This window comes from Cucumis melo, chromosome 4 (assembly GCF_025177605.1).
Source record: "Cucumis melo cultivar AY chromosome 4, USDA_Cmelo_AY_1.0, whole genome shotgun sequence".
Classification (NCBI taxonomy): domain Eukaryota; kingdom Viridiplantae; phylum Streptophyta; class Magnoliopsida; order Cucurbitales; family Cucurbitaceae; genus Cucumis; species Cucumis melo.
The window spans coordinates 9,549,635-9,563,188 of record NC_066860.1 but is presented as its reverse complement, the minus strand read 5'-3'; positions in this window follow the sequence as shown (position 1 = coordinate 9,563,188).

Below are 13,554 nucleotides of genomic sequence, written 5' to 3'. Positions count from 1 at the left end.
ACTACTTCTACTCCGTAAATCAAAGGATAAAGTGTCCCACTTTGGAGTACGATGGATAGCTCGATAGGCCCACAGTGCTTCTCCAATCTTTTCTTGTCAATCTCCTTTTGTCTTGGAGACCACATTTTTCAAAAGAGTGCACAGAGTTTTGTTGAATGCTTCTGCCAATCCATTTGTTGCGACATTGTACATAGAAGACTTGTACATAGAAGACTTGTACTGTTTGAAGTTAAACTTCTCACACAACTTCTCCATTAGGGCGTTAGCAAATTGTTTTCCATTATCAGTCACGATACAATGAGGAATACCATATCGATAAATTATATGTCTTCGAACAAAATTTATTATGTTTTCTTTCTTCGCTTCTCTTAATGGCACAACTTCAGCCAATTTGAAAAAAATAATTAGTTCTTGCAAGGATATAGAATGACCATCCGATGACTCAGGCATGATAGGTCTACCTAAGTCGAGTTCCCAAGCTTCAAAAGGTCATGAAGCTATTGTTGGATGAAGAGGCTCCGATGGTTGATGTATAAAATTTGCATGGAATTGGTAGGCTTTATAATGCTTCGCATAATGCATCAAGTTATGGATGATAGTGGGCCAATACTAACCCATTCTTTTCAATTGATGCTGGAGGTTTGGACCAGATTAGTGAGCACCACAGATATCTGAATTGGCTTCTTCTAAGACTTTTGTTGATTCCTCTTTTCCTTGGCATCACAAAAGAAGACCTTCATATGAGCATCGATAAAGTGAGTCATTGTAATAAATAAATTACACAGCTCTTCTTCATACCTCAGCTGATGTCGAAGATCGACGAGAAGTTTTCTATGCTATATATAGTCTATAATGGGCTGACGCTAGTCTTCTTCATCAATCGCGTACACATATATCACATCAGTTTCGTTGTATTGACTTTCAATTGAAGGCACAATCCACTTTTGGCCAAGGAAAATATTTATCGGTACATCTTCTGAGATTGATAAAGCAGTGGCTAAGTTTCCAAGCACATAAACTTTCATATTTTCTGATCTCGTGATATGCTCCAATATTATGCCATAGAATATATCCATAAATTTTCTTGCATAAACAAAATAAGACTTCATATCTTGATGCTTCACTTCATACTAACACGAGAGCTGATTTATGATTAACTTTGAATCATTGAATACTTTTATTTATTTTATCCCAAAATTTGGAGCCATTTGTAGGCCAATAATGAGGGCTTGGTATTCAGCGACATTATTTGAACACAACTAACCGAGTCTGAAGCTATATGGAAACATATGTTTCTTAGGAAAGATGAAAACAATGACGCACCATTAAAGAACATAGTCCAAGGCCCCATGCTTTCAACAAACAATACTTCTTCATCAGGTACGTCTTCACATAATTCCCAATTTGATGGAATTGGATGATCAGCAAGAAAATCTACCAACGCTTGGTCCTTTACTGTCTTTTGGGAGATATATACAATATTATATTGTTAGAGTATAAGTGACCATTAAGCGAGATATCCCGAGATGATTGACCTTTATAATTGATCTTTATAAGATATATTTGACAGGGTCAGCTTTTGCTACCAAATGTACAGTGAAAGCTTGCATATAATGTCTCAGCTTATCTATTGCAATAAAGATGACGAGACACATTTTTTCAATTAGAGAATAATTTAATTCAACTCCGGTTAAAGTTCTACTTAGGTAGTAGAGTGCACATTTCATACCCTTATCATTTTCTTGTGCGAGTAATGCTCTAAGCTAACCTTCTTGAGCTACAATGTATAATATCAAATGCATTTTGGCATGATTGATCCCAATCGAAAACGATATTCATCCTCATCAATCTCTTGAATGGCTGACATCGACCCACGAGATTAGATATAAATCTTTGGATGTAGGTCAAACGACCCTGTAATCATCTCAACTCATGCAAGTTCTTCAAACTTGACATCTTCTAGATAACGTCAATTTTAGAATGATCAACTTCAATTCCACGATGCCTCATGATAAATCCCAAAAACTTTCTTGAGGTTAAGTCGAATACGCACGTAAGAGGGTTCATTCTTAGTTGATATTTCCTGAGGCGATCAAGGACAAACTTCAGGTTTTTCATGTGGTCACATTTCTTCTTGGACTTCAATACAAGATCATCAAAACAACATTCAATGTGTTTATGTAGCATATCATTAAAGATTCTTTGCATACCACGATGGTATGTGGCACTTGCACTTTTCAATCCGAAAGGCATTACCTTATATCATTATGTACCTTTTGGCCTTTAACGTCAATTTTATTGAAGGCCTTTAATGCGGTTCATCTTTAATGTCGGTGGACAACCGACATTAAAGATGACTTTAATTTTTTTAACCGACATTAAAGCTGTCTTTAATGTCGTTTTTAAACTGACATTAAAGATGTCTTTAATGTCGCTTATGATACATCTTTAATGTCATTTTTCCACCGACATTAAAGAGGTCTTTAATTTTTTTTAACCGACATTAAAGAGGTCTTCGGTGTAGTGCTTCTATTGCTTTAGATTTATAATCAATTCATTCTTTATGTTTTTCAACTCAGAGACTCTTCTGGCAAATTTGGCCTAAGAACAGTTAACCTCAATTTCTAAATCATTTATGTTACATGATTTCAATATATAAATGATTTTTATCAATCTCATCAGAAGTTCTTTAAGCACACCACAAAGATTGAGGCATTATCCGACCGATAATATTTAAAGCATTTAGTCTAAACGACTTCAATTTGTAAATCATTTAACTCACATGATTTCTGATTTCAGTATATAAAAATAATTTTGGGAATCTCATTACAATTTCTCTAAGCAAGCGACAAAGATAGGCATTAATAAAAAAATTAATTAATTGTATTTTTAATTACAAGAAGGTTTTATTACCCAATAATTGTCTTAAGTTGGCGACAAAATAAAGCGATGTTTTATGTGTTTAGGGTTAGGAAGGAGGAGTAAGTTACATTATATTTAAAAAATTTACAGAAATAAATCCCACAATCACCCACCATCGTTTGTTGGGTGCATCTTGTACATGATATACTGACCATGGTGTTGGAGGAGATTGGGCTTCACCGTGAAAACACCATGGCGGTGCAGCAGAGTCGGGACGACGCACCTCATGTTGTCACATTCTTTATCAAGGTCCGCTTCCGACGTCAAATCAATAAACGAACCCCAGACGTTGATTCGTCCCTCAACCATGTCAAGCACGATCAAAATCCAGTGGCATCTCCCAATGTTGTAAGGCATGTATATGAAGTAAATGTCCCACCTTTGCCTTGTCATAATCCGATAACTTACACATCACATATTTTAATATGGTACTGTCTTTAACCCAGGTGAACTAAACGTCAATCAGGAAAATGCCCCTCTGAACCTCCTCGTACAGATATGGGGCACGCCTTAGGAAATTCTACAACGTATAGTCAATAAGAACACACAATATTAACAAGTTGAGAATAATAGTTAAATTGAAAGTTGTTTAAACATACCGTGATGGCATGGTCAACCATAGTGAAATATTTCTTCATGTGCAAGGGATCGAAATTGACTTGTAACTTCTTCTGAGTGAACAAGAACAAAGTGTCAATCGCCAACTAACGATGAGAAGCAACTAATTAGTGTCAGATGATGACATACATAATGGAAAACATACCAAATTTGAAGTACATACATCATCGTCCGTGAATGTCTGCGGGGTTAGGAGGTCCAGGAACCACGAAAGTGCGCTCGAGGATCTAATTGTCTTCCATAACTCCTTCTTTCCCTAAGGCTCTACAAAGTTTGTCGAGAATTATTTATTAAACTTCAAGGGGATCTTACAAATAGGATTGTAGGGTCGTAACCTCTTTCTTCTCTTAACCTCTTGTCCTTGTTCAATAATTGGGGACCGCAATTTTCAAGGTATACCTCTTTTCCTTGATGTCCTTTCCTTAGGTACGCCATTTAGAAAAACCGAAGGTGAAATGACCTCCATGTCAAACTTGATACGTTGCATAATTCGTAAGTCAATTTATTGGTTTGTTTTATTATTACTAAAATCACCATATAAAGGAATGTAAAATTTGAAACTATTTACCTAACCTTCGGCTCTAGCATGGGTTGGGGCGGCGGTGGTGGCACATCCTTACCCTCTGATGGTACATCGATTGATATGATACCATCTCTCAGGTCGTTACTTATGGATGTTCTCATCTCCTCGTCAGCAGACTGTCATCAGTGATCGGAGTGGGAACATCTGCAAATACATCGCCAACTAAAGTCTCAGCTCCTGGTGCATTGAATAATGTACCTTCACCACTGTTATAGCAGAGTTGGGAGTCAACTGCCTTATCTTATTAACAAAGTAGGAGAAACATAAGTAAGGACTAATACTTAATAAAGATAAAAATAATAAAAAGTTCCACGCGAATAATAATAATACCTTAACCAATGTCATCAGAAGCTTCTTTATAGCTGATAACTCGACTGAAACAAATGACTCTATTCTATGTAAGAAATCATCCATCTGATCTAATCTCCCTTCCAAGCGATGTACATATTGGCTGCAATCACACGTCGCCCAAGGTCTATCAGTTTGAATAGGCTGCTCCATAGATGCGATGGAGCAACCGTTGTCCCCAAGAGGAGAAAAAGGATGTTGGGTAGGAGGAGGAAGAAGGGGATGCTCGATATCCTGAGGAGAAGGGCCATTCGGGCCTTCTTCATAACCTTCCATCATTGGAATTTCAAGACTCCGATCAAGTTAAGCACGCTCGTCATCTGTAAGTTCAATCCCATGTATCTGGATCTAAAATTGGAACACCAACAGGTGCTAATTAAGAGACAAAACCATAGAATGCTATAGTGAATATGGAAGAAAAAACTGAATCGTAAAGTACCATTTGCGACCCATAAACCTAAAACTCAATCACCTTCAACCGATGTGAGTGTGTGCAACTCCATCACATGATGCTTGGTACTGAAAATGATGACTCCCTATAAGCAACCCGCTCACTGATGGATGACATTGTCTCATAGGCCCAAACCTAAAAATACAATAGTATTGTTAACACAAGAGTATTACTAATGAAAACTTGAACACATTGAGCATATGACACAAGAGTATAACTAATCACAAACCCGAAAGACGAAGGTAAAATTAATAAAGACTATATGACTCTAGGAACTTGTTATTCGCAGGTTTCTTCTTGTGCAAGACCACTTTTCCATGAAGTGCCACTTTCAAACCACTAGCAAAGGTCTTACTCCATACCAACTCACCCCAATCGTAGTTGATGAAGTTTTCTCAGTCATTAATCAGACCCAACATCATCTAATCCATGTGTTGCCTCCTCTTTCGACCCATCATCGCAAGCTCGATGAAGTAGAATATCGACACCTTCACCGCATCCTCATTGTTTTGAAACTAAAGGGTTGGGTAATCCTTCTCGAACTCAGCCCTTTCATGCTTGTCCTATCCCTCAAATATAGCCTTCTTAATCAAAGGGCCTTGTCCTATTCAAACTGGACCTCATGTCTGGGTCTATACCTCAACCCTATTATTATGTCAAAGTCCTCCCACCCAAAAGAGACCTTCTTACCCAGTAACTTAAAGCTAATTGTGTTCTCCCATCCCTCGTTGACCTCTTTCAACAAAATGTAATGGTAAAGAGGTCTATTGAACACCAACTTCATGTCCAAGAAGTGCCCAAAGACGATTTTCTTAAACAAATGAAGTTGTCTAGGTGTTAACTTATTTTTTATACTTGACACGGTCTTCGATAGATGTGAATAACAAATTGAGTTTGTAAGGAAGAAGTCCTTGTAATTGATTTTGGTCACAAGAGGCATCTTCAAAACGAAAAAATTTAACAAAATAAGTATTATGTGTTAAAACTCGAGTAAATCTCGAGACAATCTTGGCCAGGAACCATATGAAAAACCAATTAAAATTGGGCAACATTGATTGGGATGCCATGAGATAAGGGTTTCAAATGCATTTTGTAAGTTAATCTTGGTCCCATCTCAGGCGAAATTGACCTTAAGATTGCCCCATAGACTGTAAGTGAAACACATAATATCTAAGGGCTCCTTCAACGAATTTTGGGACATTTTCATAGATCTTGACCGAGATTTTTCATTTATATGACCCCAAATTGATGAAATGAATGAGATTCATTGAAGGCAACCACATGCATTAACTTAAACTAATGTGATACATTTAAAAAACTACATCAGACCATTAATTACAAAATTTCCCATTTGCCTTAAATTTCAAACTAAAAACTAAAAATTTAAAACATAAACTAAAAACTAAACTGTAAACTATGAAATCGTTAAAAGTGCTTCACCTTGAGAGATTTAAGAGGACATATGAGTTCAAAAAGTTGGCAGAGGAAAAACCACTAAAAGTCATTCGAATTGTAGGAGTGAAATCGTTCACTTCTCGATCGAAATGACCACAATAATTAGAGTTTAGTGTTTTTGGAGAATATGTAACGTTCAAAATACCAAGGTGTATTGTGTATTTTGGTCATTTGATTTATCCCTTTAATTTCAAATTTTTAATAAAAAATGCATAATCTCGGTGACGCACTTCACCGAGAGGAACCGAGAAATTTTCTTCAAAGAATTTTTTAAAAATTACGAAGAATCTCGGTGTCGAACTCGACCGAGATTGACAGAGAAAAGCAAAATTACGAGTGTTCTCAAAGTGTGCTACTTTTGAAATGTAAAACAAAAAAAAGTGCTATTTCTCAAAATTTTCCAACTTTTTTCTTTAAGCTTTCAAGGGTTATTTTTTTTTATTAAGTTTCTAATATGACCATGGTTTTTGTTCAAATAAGAATGTAAATTCGTATAATTCTACATTAAAAATTTAAGTTCATATGAATTAAAATTTACAATTACGAACTAAACATGATCCTGATCTTCGTCTACAACATTTGTGCCTTGTCATCATCGTCTACGTAGAATACGTCTTTGATCTATGTCTACAACGTCTTTGGATGCTCACGACGTTGACATCTAGTGGCAATTTGGTGAACTCTTCGGCCAACCATGGAAGACTCAACCTTTGACCTTTCATGTTAGGTGGTAGAACTCCCATGAAATATTCACATACTTGTTTCTAATTATGCATTAACGATCCTGCAACAAAATCCTCGTCCACCAGTAACTCTAATTGGATTGCAATGTCCTGCAATGTGATGGTGCATTCCCTAAAAGGCATATGAAATGTGTGGATCTTTGGTCTCCAACGCTCTACTAAAGCAGTAATGAGGTGTCAATCCAATGCATGAATCCAATTTAAGAAACCCTAAGAAATCCAGCAGGCTCTACGTACAGCATAATGCATTGATAAAAAAAGGGATAGTGCGCTGGGATGTTGCCTCTATCCTTCGATAACTCAAAACCATAGTAGAGGAAGTATCCCATATAGATTGTGAGTAATGAGACAATTGTTGATACAATTGAATATGATTAACAAGATCACGTTCCATTGTGCAAATTCCCTGGAAAAAAAATAGTTAGAAGATAAAAGTATTTCATTACTAACCTGAAAAAGAATGTGTTTGATAACTGTTTTTGTTTCTTGTTTCTTGAAAAAAAAGAAATAGAAATAGAATATGTGTTTGATAATTGTTTCTTGTTTCCTGATTTTCTTCAAGATTTATTTTTTATTTTATTTATGTTATTTTATTCACATTTAATTCAATTAAACATTAAACAAAAATGTATGTCCTCCATTAAACATAAAAAATAAAATTCTCGAAAGTTTATTCATTTAATACAAAGAAGTACCAGTGAACAAATAAAAATAATAACATAAACATAAAATTGTATCTATCCTTTAAATGTTGCCCAAATTTGATTGACAATATCATCTCTCTCTCGGGCCATTTTTCTTAGATGATGTCGACTCGCTTCTTAATCCATCAATTTCAACAACCTCATCGATATTGAGAAAACCATGATCCGCACAAAGAGGAAGATGAAAACTATGGATCTGGCGAAGAGGAAGAGTCAGGAGAAAACTTTGGATTCGACAAAGAGGAAAAACGACGTGTAGAGGAAGACAATGTAAGAAAGAGAAAGAGGATGGTTATTTGAGAAAGACGATGGAGATAAGAGGAATAAAAAGAAAATCATGTGGAGAGGAAAATGGAAAAGGAAAAGGAAACCAATAGAAAAGTAATTGAGAAAAAGGAAAAGAAAACCAATAGAAAAATAATTGAGAAAAAGGAAATGGAAACCGATAAAAATAATTTAGAAGAAGGAAAAGGAAAACCAATAAAAATAATTAAGAAAAAGAAAAAGGAAACAAATAGAAATAAATTAAAAAAAAAAAGAAACCAATAGAAATAATTGAGAAACAGAATGAAAAAAATTACTTTTTTTCCCAATAATTCCTTATAAAATGAGAAACGTTTCTACTTTTTTTTTTAGAATGAGAAACAGGGAACGTTACTAAACACCTCTGTTTTTTAAAAAAATGAAAATAGAAACAGGAAACTTGAAACGAGAACGTTACCAAACGACCCTTAATTACTAACATAAAAGTGATCAATTAAAAATATTACACATTAATGCATTGAAGATGAAGCACCTACTATGCGTAGATAACAAGTACGCCTATTATGTCCTTTTGTCTTACAGGTCATGCATTTAATTGATTGACTAGGCTCTTTTCAATCCATTTCATTACAAATCCGAATAGTTTTTGGTCGACCAGGCTCTTTAAGTAAGTCTGCATTTGGGCGAGCTTCAGTGAATGGTAACGTTGGCCAATAATCTGGATGTTGTATTGGATGGAATTGACCGTCATAACAACGGTTGAAATTGGACAATAAATAGATTTGTTAATATAAGGTATATACGTCAAATGCATGTAGTTACATACTGCAATTACATGTGAGCATATAATCTTAAATGTCTGTCATTTGTTACAAGAGCATGTCCTTCCGTCAAACTTACTACTTGTGTGTGTTGGACTTTGTATGGAGAAACCATACTTATTACTGTATGTACCTCAAATGTTTGGGTTTCTCTATTAATGGATGTCGCTGAATGTGCAAAAGCTCGTTTCTCCCACCTCTTAAACTTTCTTATCACATATTTTGTACACACATCTCCCTCGATCGAGTGCTTCACTTATCTCATATTTTCTACGTTCAAAATATAGAATTGTGCGATAAAATGTCAATATAATCAAAGAAGTTAGGGTAACATTCTATCTCATTTAAAAGCACCATCAATGCATTCAGTTGTATTGCTTGTCATCCACCCATATGGATACTCATTATCATATGTGGCTGAGTCTACTTTTCCAAGTACATCTTTAAAATACTTAAGACACTCAGGGTTCAATTAATTGTTTCAAATCTTTCGTGCACTTTACAAACTTGTGCCTTTGGTGTCAATTACCTGCCTTAAACACCAAATCTTTCAGTGGGTTGGATTTGTATTTTGTATTGAAATTGCTAGCAACATGACGAAGACAATATTGATGGTACACTCGAGGTTCTCTCTAACCTACCTCTTAATTGTAAATGGCAGAAAGAATGCATTTATGCCTATTAAAGATCAAGCAAAGAATCAATAACGTATTCATGCAATGCCCAAAGAAACATTATTAAAAAAAATACTTTTTTTGACAATACCTTTCAATGCCTTGTCGTGTATCCAGTCCACAACTTAAGACTTCACGACCTATTTTTTACCATACTTTCCCATTTACCCTATTTTTAACATTATTTAAGAAAACGTTATTAAAAGAAAATACATGTCATACAATATGTATTTGATGTTTTTATAATAAAATGTTTTCACTTCTTAGAAAACAATATACTTCTTAAAATCCAATATCATTTTTTCTAATAATTTTTTATATTATAAATAAGCAATATAGCGTAGATGCTCATGTGCCATGTGTCTTATTCTTGTTGACACTTAGTGTTCAAATAAGGTCACACCCTTAATCCATGTGTCAAGTAGCCATGCACCCTTAGTGGCCAAGTAATGTCACATCTTACTTGCCAAATTGCCTATAAATAGTGACATTTGGTAGAGTTGTATAAGATATTCATATTGGAGAGAAATCCAAAAAAATTGGAGAAATAAAAATTTTGAGTTTTTATAATTTTATTATTTATTTATTTTTATACATTATATTATATTATTTTAATAATATATTTTCTTGGTTTTCGTATTCCAGTTGTGCCTTGTTTTTACAACACGTTATCAGCACGAGTTCTGGCCATCTCCTTCGGTCGTCCTAATGATATGTCGATTTTCCCCTACTCGTTATAGTTAATAAAATAAATATGATTTTTCATGTTTAATGTATATTAAATTTCTATTATTATTTATCATGAATGTTTGATACGCTGAAATGTCACTAAGAATATGATCATCAAAAAACAATTATTCTATATTTGAATATGCTCCTGTAGTAGCCATATCGAAAGAAATAATTTGAAGAATATTATGTTTAATTTCTTCTGATGGTTGAATGAAATAATGAGTTATTGATTGAAAAATCATAAACATTAGTCGACTAAAGAAACAACATTTCCCTGAAGTGAATGTTGTAAATTTTAGTAGTGATGGATGAAAATAATCAATCTTGACCAATTGGAACAATCTTATTCCCTAAAGTGAATGTTGAGAATTTAACGATTGTTATAACCACAATAAAATAAGAAGTAATTATTTTTCGTGGTTGGTAGTTATAATCATCCAAATCTCAAAAGAACCACATGAAATGATGATCATAAAAGAAAAGATCCACAAGAAAAGAAGAAAAATATAGAAGTAGATTTTGTATATCAAGCTGATAATATATTTGACCCATCCAATATGACAAATTTGGATGTGGTAAAGTTTTAAATCTCTTGAAGAGATTGACATATTTGATAAAATAGTAAGTTCTTTATTTATGAATTAATATAATAATTAATGTTTTTATCTCTAAATTTTTATATATATTCTAAGTTTTTTTCCTTTTTGGTTGTAATTATTTTATTTAATGAAAAAACATGGATAATTTTCTTACACTAAATAACTTAAAAATGAGCAATGAAATTATATGTCTGGCACATAGTGCAACTACAAACACTATACTAACAAGTAAAAAAATATTTTTCTAAACTAACAATGTTGTAAGCAAAATTCAATACACTATCAGATTTTGCAAACCTGATCGAAGGGTTTGGAAAAAAATATTATTTTACCTAGAGGAAAAAATTAATAATTGATAATGGGTTGTTCTCTAGTCAATCAAAGAGAAACATATAGATTTTTAAAGATATATGTTACAATAGTTACCATATTGAGACGGATAGAAAGAATGAAATAAAATATCTTTATATTATATCTACTGCTCAAATGAAAAACATATATTAGAAAAGTTGTTTGTTTTATATTCTGGATTATATTATATTCATACGTGTAATTGAAACATATGCAACAATGAACTTGAAGTTCATGAATTCGGACATATTTTCAATTTGGCACAATCGATTGGGTCATCCAAGATCCATAATGATGAGAAGAATTATTGAAAATTCACATGGACATCCATTGAAGAACTAGAAGATTCTTCGATCTAATGAATTATCATGTGATGTTTACTCTCAAGACAAATTAATAATTAAACCATCACGAGCTAAAGTGAAAATCAAATCACCTACATTTTTTTTTTGAAAGAATTCATGGTGATATTTGTGGTCTCATTAACCCACAAAGTGGACCGTTTAAATATTTTATGATCTTAATAGATGCATCCAGTAGATGACCATGTGTGCTTAGTGTCAAGTCAAAGTCTTGCATTTGCAAAATTACTTGCTCAAATAATTAAGTTAAGAGTACAGTTTCCTGATTATACAATTAAGAATATTCGACTTGATAATGTTGGTGAATTTATATCCCAAACATTTGATAATTATTATGTCTATTGAGATAAGTGTTGAACATCCTATAGCTCATGTTCATACACAAAATGGTACATTTATAAAACGTCTACAATTAATTGCTAGACCATTGCTTATGAGAGCTAAACTCCCTACATCTGTATGAAGACATGCTATTTTGCATGTTACGTCACTTGTGCGTATTAGATCCACAATCTTGGTTCTTGGAGGATTTCTCCTTGAGGTTACTTAGGCTACATCAATTTGGTGTCAGAGCTAACCGTCTGGACTAACATTGACTGTCGTTGGTGGAAGATCGGGAAACTCTTGTTGACGTCGATCACGAGAGGAAGCTTTAAGTGTTGTGCTTGTTTTCAAACAACACATCTAATTAGGGGGAACCCTCGAAATTCTAAGAAAGAAAGAAAACACCAAAGAGTTATCAAGATTTGTTAAGATTTTTCAAGAATGGACTTCTATCGATCAAAGAAGATGTCCAAGAAAAAAATCAGTAGTAGGTATAGACAAGAAAATCAATTTTACTCCCATAAACAAGGTTGGAGTTCTGATTCAAGTGATTCGGAAGAAAAATTTCAACATTCCAACTTTCGCCATACTTAATTTTCTCAAAAAACCCTATCATTATCAAAATTGGAAATTTGATTCTAGTGATTCTAGTGACTTAGATGACTTTTCTAAGACTGTTTGGGACAGAATAAGAAGGCGACAATACTGAAAAATGGCCCAACGATCAAATAAAACCCATTTTTTTCATGAAATCAACGTAAAGATTGGAAGTTGAATGAATTAAAGATTCATCAAGAATGGATTTTTACCAATCAAGAAGAACGTTCAAGACTTATAATTACTCTTTTGGTTATGAAATACGATCAAGAAAGATTGATTCAAGAAAATCAATGGATGAGTTCTATACCCTCTATGAGATTGAAACATATTCAAGAATCCAACAAAATGACTACTTTGATCCTATAGCATTTGAGGAAATGAAGAAAGCAACAAAAGAAATTCAAGTTCATTGGCAAAAATGACTCAACATATCAAGCAACTATTAGTTCATTTCTTAGAATTTAAGAAGGAGTTGGTTTCATATACGGAAGAAAAAGCAAAGGAATCGCGGTTAGAAAATTTTCAAATAGAAAATCTTTGAAGATAAAATTGAAGAACAAGAATTTGAAAATGTTGATTTGGAAAATAGTCACAAGTGAAGAAAAATCCAATGAAGAAGATGAAAAAGAAGTATCGAACATCAAGCAAAAATCGAACAAGAACAACGACACATTGGTTACAGTGGAAATGAATCTTCAAACTACTTGAAGTGAATGATGAAGAAAATGTGGTTCTTGAAGGATTTTCTTCGAAAGCTAATTCTTTTGAAATTTGTTTTTTGAATATGATTTTGAGTGAGATTGAAGGAAACGCCTTTTCTAGGTTTATGGTCGATGGAGAGGTTCATCTTTTGGTGGCCATATTTGATTTTTTGTCTCGATTTATCTCTTCGATCATAATATTTTTGTTCAAAATGGTAGGAACTTGCTTTGGTCATACTCCATTGAACAAGTTTCCTTCATTCTTTTTTTTTTTTTTTTTTTGCTTCACAAATTTCTTCCTT